Here is an 11,258-nt window from a genome sequence, read left to right on the forward strand (position 1 = left end):
GTTCCTTCTGAGTAGATACTGTTTCATTCATTATACATGTTTCCCCAGCACCTAACACAGTGCCTGGCATAACAGTAAATGCTTAATAAATACTTGATTGATTCACTGATTGCCAGATCCCTTAGCATACTTAGCAGTCCCTACTTCTTTTCTTTCTCACTCCATCCCACTGGTGCAGAGAAAAATTCTTCCTCAGAGCAAAAATGAGGTACAAGAATAGTGGCCAACCAACTCCATTCCCCTGAACCAGGTAAGTATCAGCAGACTGACAATGTATTACAGAAAATGTGCATGTTCTTGTAAAGTGAAGCCCATTGGAAATGACCCAGGCAATTGTGCAGGCTAAGCTCATCTCAGCAGGGGGAGGCCACAGGAAACACTTTGAAATTCCAGCAGGAAGTGGGAGGCTTTGGAAGGATAATACTACTGTGCTAGGCTGAGGGGTTTTTTTCTCATTTCCTTCTGAGATGGACACTGGATTGGTACAGGCCAGTCCCTATTTCTGGAATGCACTCCCTACTCACCTTAGCCTTTAGAATCCTTTCTTTCTCCAAGGCCTAGCTCAATCACCATCTCCTGCTGAAGTCTTGCCTAATCCATCCTTACCTCTACTCACCCCTTCCAAAAAAAATTCTTTCTCCCTTCAAATATCCCTAGAATATATCTGGATCTCTCTTTCCCCCATGACACCCATGCCTATGGACTTCTCATAATCTACCTCTAATCCACCCAGATCAAAATGTAAACTCCTTGGGGCCAGGAAATGAGTCATCCATCATTTGGCTTCGAAGTCCTGGTGTCTTACTTATATTGGGTGCTTACTGTTTGAATTTAAAAAAAAATGTTTTTAGTCATAGAAACTGGTCCTAGTTCTGGCTTCCAGGAGCTGTACAGAACAACATTTCTACAAGATAGCTTTTTATATAAGGTGCCCCAAAAGTCTTGGTGCAGTTTTTGGCTATGAAACTTCACCAAGTCTTTTGGAACACCCCATACAATTAAGATATAATTATACCATATTATTCTGTGAAAAGTTTAAAAAATTGAACTAATAAATAAAATTAGAAGCTGATTTTATTTTTTAAAAAACACAATAAACTGTTGGTTAATTTGATTAAAAAAAATAACAAATTGCCAGTATCAAAAATGAAAAGGGTGAATTCACCACTACTTAAGATGAAATTAAACCAATTATTAGGAACTGTTTTGTCCAATTATATGCCATTAAATGGATAATCTAAATGAAATGGATGAATATTTACAAAAATATAAATTGCCCAGATTAACAGAAGAGGAAATGGAATACTTAAATAACCCGATCTTAGAAAAAAGAAATTGAACAAGCCATAAATGAGCTCCCTAAGGAAAAAAAACAAACAAAACTAAAACAAAGGACCAGATGGATTTACAAGCAAATTCTACCAAACATTTAAAGAACAATTAATTCCATTACATGAACTATTTGGGGAAAAAAATAGGTAAAGGAGTACTACCCAAAATTCCTTTTATGATATAAATATGGTTTTGATACCTAAAGCAGGGACATTAAAAACAGAGAAAGAAAGCTATAGACCAATTTCCCTAATAAATATTGATGCAAAAATTTTAAATAAAATAGTAGCAAGGAGATTATAGCAATCAATCACAAACATCATACACTATGACCAGTTGGGGTTTATACAGGAATGCAGAGCTGGTTCAATATTAGATAAACTATCAGCATAGTTGACCTTATCAATAACAAAACCAATAGAAATCATGTAATTATCTCAATAGATGATGAAAAAGCTTTCGACAAAACACAACACCTATTCGTATTAAAAACACTAGAAAACAGGAATAATTGGTGCTTTTAAAATTTTATGATCAAGACAACATTAGGACTCCCTTTAGACTTCTTTTTTCCAAGGCAAATAGAAAATGGAAAATTTCTGAATCAGCAACTGCAACCAAAAGTTAAACCTTCCCAAACCTAACCCTGGCTGGGGTTCCCATCTTTAGAGAATCAGGCCAATACAACTGATATTCTAACTTCCCCAGTGTCTTGGGGGAGAGTCGGACAGCAAATACAATACAGTAAAGAGTAGTGTCTAATTATGCTTAGGCTTCGATGGAGTTATTAAATAAGAGCTGGCATTTGCCTTACAAGCATATGCTTTATAGTCAACAAAGCATTTTTCCTCAGTTATTACATTTGAGCCTCATAACTACTCTGTGAAGTCGGCAGAGAAGGGATGATTATTCCTGCTTTGCAAATGGATGAAGCAGGCTCGGCAAGGTTAAGTGATGTGTCCAGAGTCAGTTTGTGCAAGGCCTATGCTTGGAGCTAAGGGCCTACTGAAAGGTTTGGGATCTGAAGCCAGGTATTCTAACTCTAAATCCAGTGCTCTTTGTATCACAACACAACTACATCTAAGATTCTGAACTATGAATGGAGCACCTAGATTGCAAGTGCTGCTATGGAGTTATGAGATAAGCAGATTCAATCCCAGTTTAGTGGCATCTTTGAACTTAGCTTTTTGGGACTGTTTTTGAAATAGAGGAGCTGAAAAGAGGAGTAAGATTATCCGTCTTGCTGGTCCCCCTCTCTCCCCCTCAGAAGGCAGTGTACTGGGCAGAGCGGAGCAGTGTCCCTCTCCCCTTCATCCATGACCCTTCGGTAGACAATGGGAACCAGAAGCAAAGGCTTGACCCTTTCCCCCAAGAACTGATGAGGTTCAACCCCTGCCTATGTCCATTAACCTGGTGGGTAATTTCTTCTCATTCCTCCTAATGTTAGGAGGAAACAATGCCGAGGGGAAGAAGCCAATTCTCTTCCTCATTCGCAGGTAGCTGGTTCCTTAAAAAAATGATTTGTTCCTCAGTTGCTTAACATTAGTTGTTATGAATGTGTTTCTGCCCCCCCCATAAAACAGAAAAAAAAATCAGGCAAGCAACCATCAAATCTTTGTCTGGTGTGATTAATGACAGCAGCAGGCACAGATTTTGGTTCCTAGAAGGAAACGAGACACGTCCATCCAGAGTGACACTCATTCCTGATGGCAGGCTCCAAAGGAAGATAGGAATACTGATCTCATATCCCTAGGCACAAGTTTTGATAAACAAGAGAGCTAATAAGCAGAATTTGTGTCTCTGTGTGTACATATACATATATGTATACACACATGTACATGTATATTGTACACACACACACACACATATACATATATGGTGTCCTGAACATCTTTGTTGTTGTTCAGTCGTGACCCCATTTGGGGTTTTCTTGGCAAAGATACTGGGGTAGTTGGCCATTTCCTTCTCCAGCTCATTTTACAGATGAGGAAACTAAGGCAAACAAAAGTGAAGTGATTTGCCCTGGGTCACACAGCCAGGAAGTGTCTGAGGCCAGATTTGAACTCAGAAAGAGGAGTCTGAATCCAGGCCAGGTGCACTATGCACTATGGCACCCCCTAGTGTATGTTCTTAGTGAATATTTTAGTGCAGTTTTAAATTTTAATAGCTTAAAGCTGAATGAACTAAGACAGCTGGAACACCTTGTATTTATGTGTGCATGTGTCTTTATAAAGATATGTAGCTGGTTGTGTGTATACAGACAGTTAGGTAGCACTGTACTTGAGCAATATGCTTGACCTGCAGTAAGAAAGATCTGACTTACAAATCTTGTCTCAAAACACTAGCTATGTGACCTTGGGCAAGTCACTTCACCTTGTTCTGCCTTAGTTTCCCCACCTGTTAAATGGGGATGATAACAACAACTACCTGCCAGGGTTATTGTGAGGATAAAGTGAGATAATATTTGAAAAGCACTTTGTAAACCTTAAAGCAAGTAATAGCTTTTATTATCATAATGATATATATATACATACATACATACATACATACATACGTACATACTCTTAAGATCTAACTGAGACAAGTCCTTGATATTAAGGCAGGACTAGCTTCATGAAGGGGAGATGGGGCTACAATTGAGGCACCCACACCTTAAACCTGCTACAAGGGAAAAACAAAACCTTACACAATCCTTGCATTTGGAGTCTTAACCTGCTGTTTGTAAATGAGTCATATATTTTGCAAATTTCAACAGCTACTGAGATTTTAATAAAGATTCTGTTTCATGTAACAATCTCTTGGGAGATCCTCATAATTGAACACAGAGACCCCAGTGACCATCTTGTTCATTTGATATGCACACAAGAATCCCTTGGATAAAGACCCCAACAAGTGGTAAACGAGTCTTTGCCCACAATTTCTAGTGAGGGGAAGCCTCTGACCTTCAGAGGCAGCATCTTCCACTTTGGTATAGTTCTAATCATTCAAGAAGTTTTTTCTTATATGCAGAGTGTCTGCTACTCCAAAACTTTCAGCCATTGTTCCTAGTGCTGGCCCAAGGAATAAGCAGATCAAGTCTTAGTGGATAGAGTGGCATACTTGGAATCCAGAAAACCCGAGCTTAAATCCTGCTCCTGATATATTTAGCTGTATGACCCTGGGCGAGTTACTTAACTTTTCTAGGCCCCAGTATCCTCTTGCATAACTGGGGATAATAAGACCTGAGAAACCTGCTTCACCAGTTGGTTATGAAACTCAAAAGAGATTATTTTACATATATGTATACATATTAATTACTCTGACAGCTTTAAAGTATTACATCAGCAATCATCGCACAAGACAGCCTTTCTTCTATTTTAGCCAGTCAGTTAACAGTTATCTATGAATCACCTACTATGTGCCAGGCACTGTGGTAAGTGCTGTGAATAGAAAGAAATGCAAAAGACAGTCCTGATCTCAAGGAGCTCACATTCTAATAGGGGAGAAAACATGTAAACAATTATGTGAAAAGAAGATATTGTTAGGATAAATTGCAGATAATCTAAGAGGAGAGGAACATTAATGGGTATTGTGAAGGCTTCTTATGGAAGGTGAGATTTTAGCTGGGACTTGAAAGAAACCAAAGAACCCAGGAGGTGGAGATGAGGAGGTAGAGAATTCCAGGCATGGGGGAGAGCTGGAGGAAATGCCTGGAGCTGGAAGATGAGTATCTCCTATGAGGAACAGCAAGGAGGCTAGTGTCACTGGATCTGAATATGTGGAGTGAAGAAGGTGTGAGAAAACTGGAAGGCCAGGTTGTAAAGGGTTTTGAAGGCCAAACAGATAATCTTATAATTGTTCCTGGAGGTAACTGAGTTTACTGAATGGTCTGATCTACTCTTCAGGATGCTTAATTTGATTGGTGTGAGGAGGGTGGATTAGAGCGGGGAAGACATTTGAGAGAACCAGGATACTATTGCAATAGTCAAAGCATCATTATCATCAGCAGCAGCAACATTTACATAGGTCTTACTATGTGCCACTGTGCTAATTGCTTTATAATTATAATCTCTTAGGATTCTCACAATCACCCTAGCAGGTAGGTGCTATTATTATCCTCATTTTATAGTTGAGGAAACTGAAGCAAATAGAGGTGAAGTAACCTGCCCAGGATCACAGAGCTAGAAAGCATCTGAGGCAGAATTTGAACTCAAGTCTTCCTGGTTCCAAGCCCAGCATTCTATCCACTGTCACCTAGCTACCACTAAGGCCTTGGCAACAGATTGTTATGAGGACTGAGAGGGTGAGGAGTCAGAGATGTTACCTAGCTTAGGAGACTGGAAGAAGGTGGTACTTTCAATAGTAATAGGGAACTTCTGACACTGGGAGGGTTTGAGGAGAAAGATGATTTCAGTTTTGGACATGTTGAATTTAAGATGTCTATGGTTCAAGAAGTACAACAGACAGGAGGTTAGGACGAGATAAATGATCTGAGAATCATCAGAATAGAGATGACCAGTGAATCCACGACAGCACCAAATGAAACAGCCATCAAAGGAGAAGAGGACCCAGAATGCAGAGAACCCTGGGAGGAGGGGGGCACCCACAGTTAGAGAGTGTGACCTGAAGAAAGAAAGATCCAGCAAAGGAGACACAAGGAGCGGTCACACGGGTAGAAAGAGAACCAGGAGAGAGACAGGAAAGTATCAAGGAGAAGAATCTGATCTTAGGCTCTGAGGCTGCTGAGAATTCAAGAGGGATGAAGGCTGAGAAAAGGACATTGGATTTGGCAATTATCACTGAGGCCAAAGCAATATGATAACGACAACCCTACCCAAAATAGTTTACTGATTAGTTTACTTATTCGGTGCTATGCCAATCAAACTATCAAACGTCTGCTTTACAGCTAGTAAAAACGACAATAAAATTTATCAGGAGGAACAAAAGGTCAAGAATATACCCCACTTCTCATTCCTCCTTTTTTGCTTTGCCAACAGATGTTTTGCTTGAAAAACTCAGGCCAGGTGGGCGTCCCTGGGGACAGAGAGCACTGGAGGGTCAATCAAGAAGACCTGAATTTGAATTTTGCCTCAAACACCTCCAAGCTGTCTGGCGCGGATTAAGTCATTTCCCCGCCTCTGGGGTTTCACTTTCTTAGTCTGTAAAACTCGACGACCTCTAAGATCCTTTCCAACCTGAGAGCTACGACAAGACCACGTGAGATGTAGAGCTACGTGAGCGTAGCGTTCCGCCCACCCGGAAGGCTTAAAGGGTTAAACTGGGAGCCGCCTCACTGGGCCTGCGCCCTTTCCCCACGAGCGGCTTCAGCTCTGCATCTATTGGACAGCGGCATGCCATCACGTGACCCTCCTACGTCGCTCAAAATCGGCTCTTCCGCCAGGTTTCGGTTGCCATGGCGGCTGGCCTCTCCTCCCCCGGCCCTTCCCCCTCCCGCTAGTTTCCCGGGCCTCTGAGACGCTCTCCAGAGTGGCGTCGCCCATCCTTCCCCCAGAAATGAGGCTCCCGAGACCAGCACGTAAATGTGTGGCTCATCAGGTCCTCGCGCCGTAGAGCGTCTCCTTCCGCCGAAGGTACCTAGTGCGGCAAGAGAGGCGAAACGGGCGGGGCGGGATCCCTGGAGATCGCGCGGGAACTGGCCGTCCCGGCTTCCGTACTGCAGGCCCTCCACTGGAGGGGTGCCGGCCCCAGGGGTGGGGCGGGCGCCGCCAGCCCTCTGATTAGGGGCGAGGGCCGTCCAATAATCCTAAAATGAAGGAATGGGAAGACCATCTCCGTGATGCCCACTCAGCCAGCTAGCACTTATTAAGCACCTACTGTGTGCCCAGTTGGGGATGCCGTCATCTCAGAGTAGGTAAAGGGAGGAGGAGAAGATAAAGAAGTAAGACTTATTAAGCGCCTAATGGGTGCCATGTGCTTTACAAATATTCTCTCATTAGAGCCTCACAACACCCCCGCAAAGTTTTTGATCCCTATTTTATGGTTGGGGAAACTGAGGCAGACAGAGATTAAGTTACTCTCCCGGGGTCACACAGCTAGTAAGTATCTGAGGCTGGATTTGAACCCAGGTCTTTCTGACTCCAGGGTGGGTGCCCTAATCAATGTATCTTTAAGGTATTGGTGGGAGAAGACTGCTAAATTATGAAGGTTATTGAACACCAAACCAGGGTTTATGTTTGCTCCTAGAGGTAATAGGGGGTCACTGTAGTTTATTGAGGAGAGGTAGTGTGGTCTGTGTGACATCGCCAGACCTACTCTTTAGGAGGATCACTTGGAGTGGAGGATGGATTGCGTCGGGGCAAAACTTGGGGCAGGCAGATTCACCTGCAGGCTATTGCAATAGTCCAGGGGCAGAGGAGACAAGGGAAACATGTACTGGATATGTTATGAAGGCAAAATCTATAGGACTTTGTAATTGATAGGTTGGGGGTGGGGAGAGAAGGAGAGTGAGGAATTGAAGGTGATGGAGGCAGCTGGGTGGCTCAGTGTATAGAACCCTGGGGCTTGGAATCAAGAAGACCTGAGTTCAAATCTGGCCTCAGATATTTACTAGCTGTGTGACCCTGGGCAAGTCACTTAACCTCTGTTTGCCTTAGTCCACTAGAGAAGGAAATAGCAAACCACTCCGGTGTCTTAGCCAAGAAAACGCCATGAACAGTATTGGTGTCCTGTGGGGTCATGAAGAATCAGACTCAGCCGAATGAATGAAGAACAATTGAAGATGACACCGGGGTTCCCCCCTTGGGTGACTGGGAAGGTGGTCCTCTAGGACTGAGGAGGCCATGATCCTGCTGTCCAGATCTGCCCTGATCAGACAACTTCTGGAACACTGTTCACAGCTTAGGAAGAACCAAAACCAGCTGAAGAATATCCATAAGAAGGTCCTTAGAGTAGTGAATGAAGGGGACTGCTGTTCAAGGATTAGTGGAAGGAACATGAGAAGATTGAGGGGGAGATGTTAAATACAAATATTTGAAGGACTTTTATGAAAGTGGAGGCCAGATAGGGACAAGCTCAGACCCCTCTGGGCTATCTCCTCATCCTGCTGCTCCAAGTGTCAGCCACCTGTAACTCATCTAGCATTTTCTGCTGTGGAGCAAGAAGAGGAAAATAGCATTGTGAATTTTGGAAAAATCACTTCTCCCCCAGATAAAGAAACCTTCCAGGACAAAGAAACAGAAATGTCAATAGAAACCCTCGGGATGTATTTCATTCTTCTCTACTGGACACAACAGGATAAGTCAGGTGATCTTGAGGGATTCCTCCAAGGAGCCTCTCAAATGCTTCTTCATGGAGCCTTCCTCATTTTCTCTCCCAAATCTGTTTTTGCTCTGATCAGGAAAAACATTTTGTTAAATACCTTTCTAAGGTACTTAACTGTTATCGTGTATTATAGTTATTAACAGCTGCTCAGCCAGAACTCCTTGCTCAAAGAGCATGTGAAGTTCTGGGGAACAGGCAGGAAAACAAGAATGGAGGTGGGGTGATGAGACTTCGACCCCTAAAAGGAAAAGACCATGTCTTTGAAAACAACCCAGTCCCTGAATTTTCCCATGTATTTCAGTAGCCCAGATCACTGGGACCCCAGCCCCAAGGCATCTGGCCCACCCCAGCCCACCTAGATCACTTAACTAACTTACTTGACAGTCCTTTCACTGTCCTCTTGGCCCACCACAGACTACTTTATTCCTTTCACTGTTGCACCTGGCCCACCCCAGACTACTTACCACTCCTTAATCCCATCCAAATCCTTTCACTGTCCTTGTTTGTATGTAAGTATCAGTCTCACCCCAGTTAAGTTGCAGATTCCCTCAGAACCTTGCCCACACTATTGGTGTTAAAATAAACCTTGCCACTTTGACTGGACAACTATTTGAGTGTATAAGTTCTTTTCAGGCAGATGCCACTCTATATCCTAACATTTTGGGGTTCCCAGCAACCCCAAACTGTATCAGAAGGACCCTCCTTGCCCCTCAGTTTGGTGCATGGCCAAACATTCTGTAACTGACACCAGCCAGGGCATTCAGAAAGCCCTAACACATGATGCAAGTCTTTTGTTTCCTGTCTTTCCTGCATGTCTAGTATTAGATTGAGAGGAACATATTATAAAGCCCTGAAAGGAGTGAGGCCTCAGGCCTCACCTGGGGCTGACATGGCCTATGACAGTCGTTTTTTTCAATTTTGTCTGACTCTTCGTGACCCCGTTTGGGGTTTTCATGGCAAAGATACCGGAGTGGTTTGCCATTTCCTTCTCTGGCTCATTTTACAGATGAGGAAACTGAGGCAAACAGGGTGAAGTAACTTGCTAGTAAGGGTTACACAACTAGTAAGTGTCTGAGGACAGATTTGAATGAAGGTCTTCCTGACTCCAGGACCTTCACTCTATCCACTGGGCCACCTAGTTGTATCCTTTCCCCTCATTCTTCCTACAGAGCCATCCCATATAACATAATATTTTTTAAAGGAAAAGAAATAAGAAAAATTGGCAAAATCAATGAATTAAAAGAGTGAAATAAACGCCCTATGCCACACCCATGTCCCTCCCCACCTCTGCAAAGGAGTGGCGTAGGACTGGCTTCTCTTTTCTTTGGGGCTTGTTCTTTGTAATTTTGCAACAATCACTTGGATTGAGGTTGTCCTTTCCATTACATTGTTGTAGTCATCCTCTGTGTTGTTTTCTTTTCTCTGCCTACCTCACTCTATGAGATCATGTAGATCTTCCCTTGATTCCCTGCAGCCATCCTATTCGTCATTTCTTAGAGCACAGTGATAATTCCAGCATGTTCGTGTACCATAATTTGTTGAATTGAAATAGCAGCTCACATTTATATAGAGGGATAAGATTAATAGGATTACAAACAACAACCTTGGAGGGTCGGTAGTACCAATATTAGTATTCCATTTTACAGATAAGGAACCTTGAGCTGACTTTTAAGTGACTTGACTATGGTGCTACTAAGTGGCAAAACTGGAAATTGAATCCGAGTTTTCTGACTCTAGGCCCAGTGCTCTTTACCCTATAAATAATAACTTACATTTATGCTGCACTTGAAGTATCCAACTTTGTAGGCCTTACAAAGTGGGTTTAAATTATCTCATCTAATAACTGGTAATTAAATTATCTTGCATTATGTCATCAGATTGTCATAATAGCCTTCTCTCCATCAGTTTAGGTAGGTAGGACAAGTATTTATCAGGAAACTAAAGTAGAAATAAGAAAAGAAGTAATTCTCTGAGGACCTCTTATGGCTTGACTGTAGCTCTTTCCTGAACATGACATCCTAACCTTAAAGCCTGTCAAACCCATAGAAAATGTGGTGCCATAATTCACCATAAATAATTCATGAGTAGCCTCGTGTGTTTCAGAAAGACCCTCAGGAGGAGAGAGTCTTCTTTCCTTATCCTAACTAAAACTATTAATGTTTAATCTACTATGTTTTTGAACATGGCCAACATGGATTGATTTCATTAACTATGCTTATTGATGACAAGACAAGGTTTTTGGGTCGACAGGGAAACGGGAGAGAAGAAGGCTAATGATAGAAAAAAAGAATGCTAAGAGCATTGATTAAGTATTTTTTAAAGTGCACTGAACAGAATAAAGTTCAGAGGAAAACACAGCTTTGGAACTAATGTACTAACTCAATTGTACATGTAAGATGCATGTATTCTTATGAAATATGTATGTGTATGTGAGTAGTTGAAATGTATAAACAACATGGATTGTGTAAATATAAAGACATGTAGCTCACAGATGGCAATGATAGATAACTCTGGAATTTGGTCCATCTCCCTCCTAGAAGGAATGTGATTCCGCCTTGAGGGGAACAGGAGACGGGTGAGAGCTGGACCCACCTCCAAGAGGTATATTGGGCTAGATTTATGTCTTTGTGCCCCACTCAAATATCATTGGTCCATGGGTGTGATTT

This window comes from Vombatus ursinus, unplaced genomic scaffold, assembly GCF_900497805.2.
Source record: "Vombatus ursinus unplaced genomic scaffold, bare-nosed wombat genome assembly UNPS02014172.1, whole genome shotgun sequence".
In the NCBI taxonomy this organism is placed as follows: Eukaryota; Metazoa; Chordata; class Mammalia; order Diprotodontia; family Vombatidae; genus Vombatus; species Vombatus ursinus.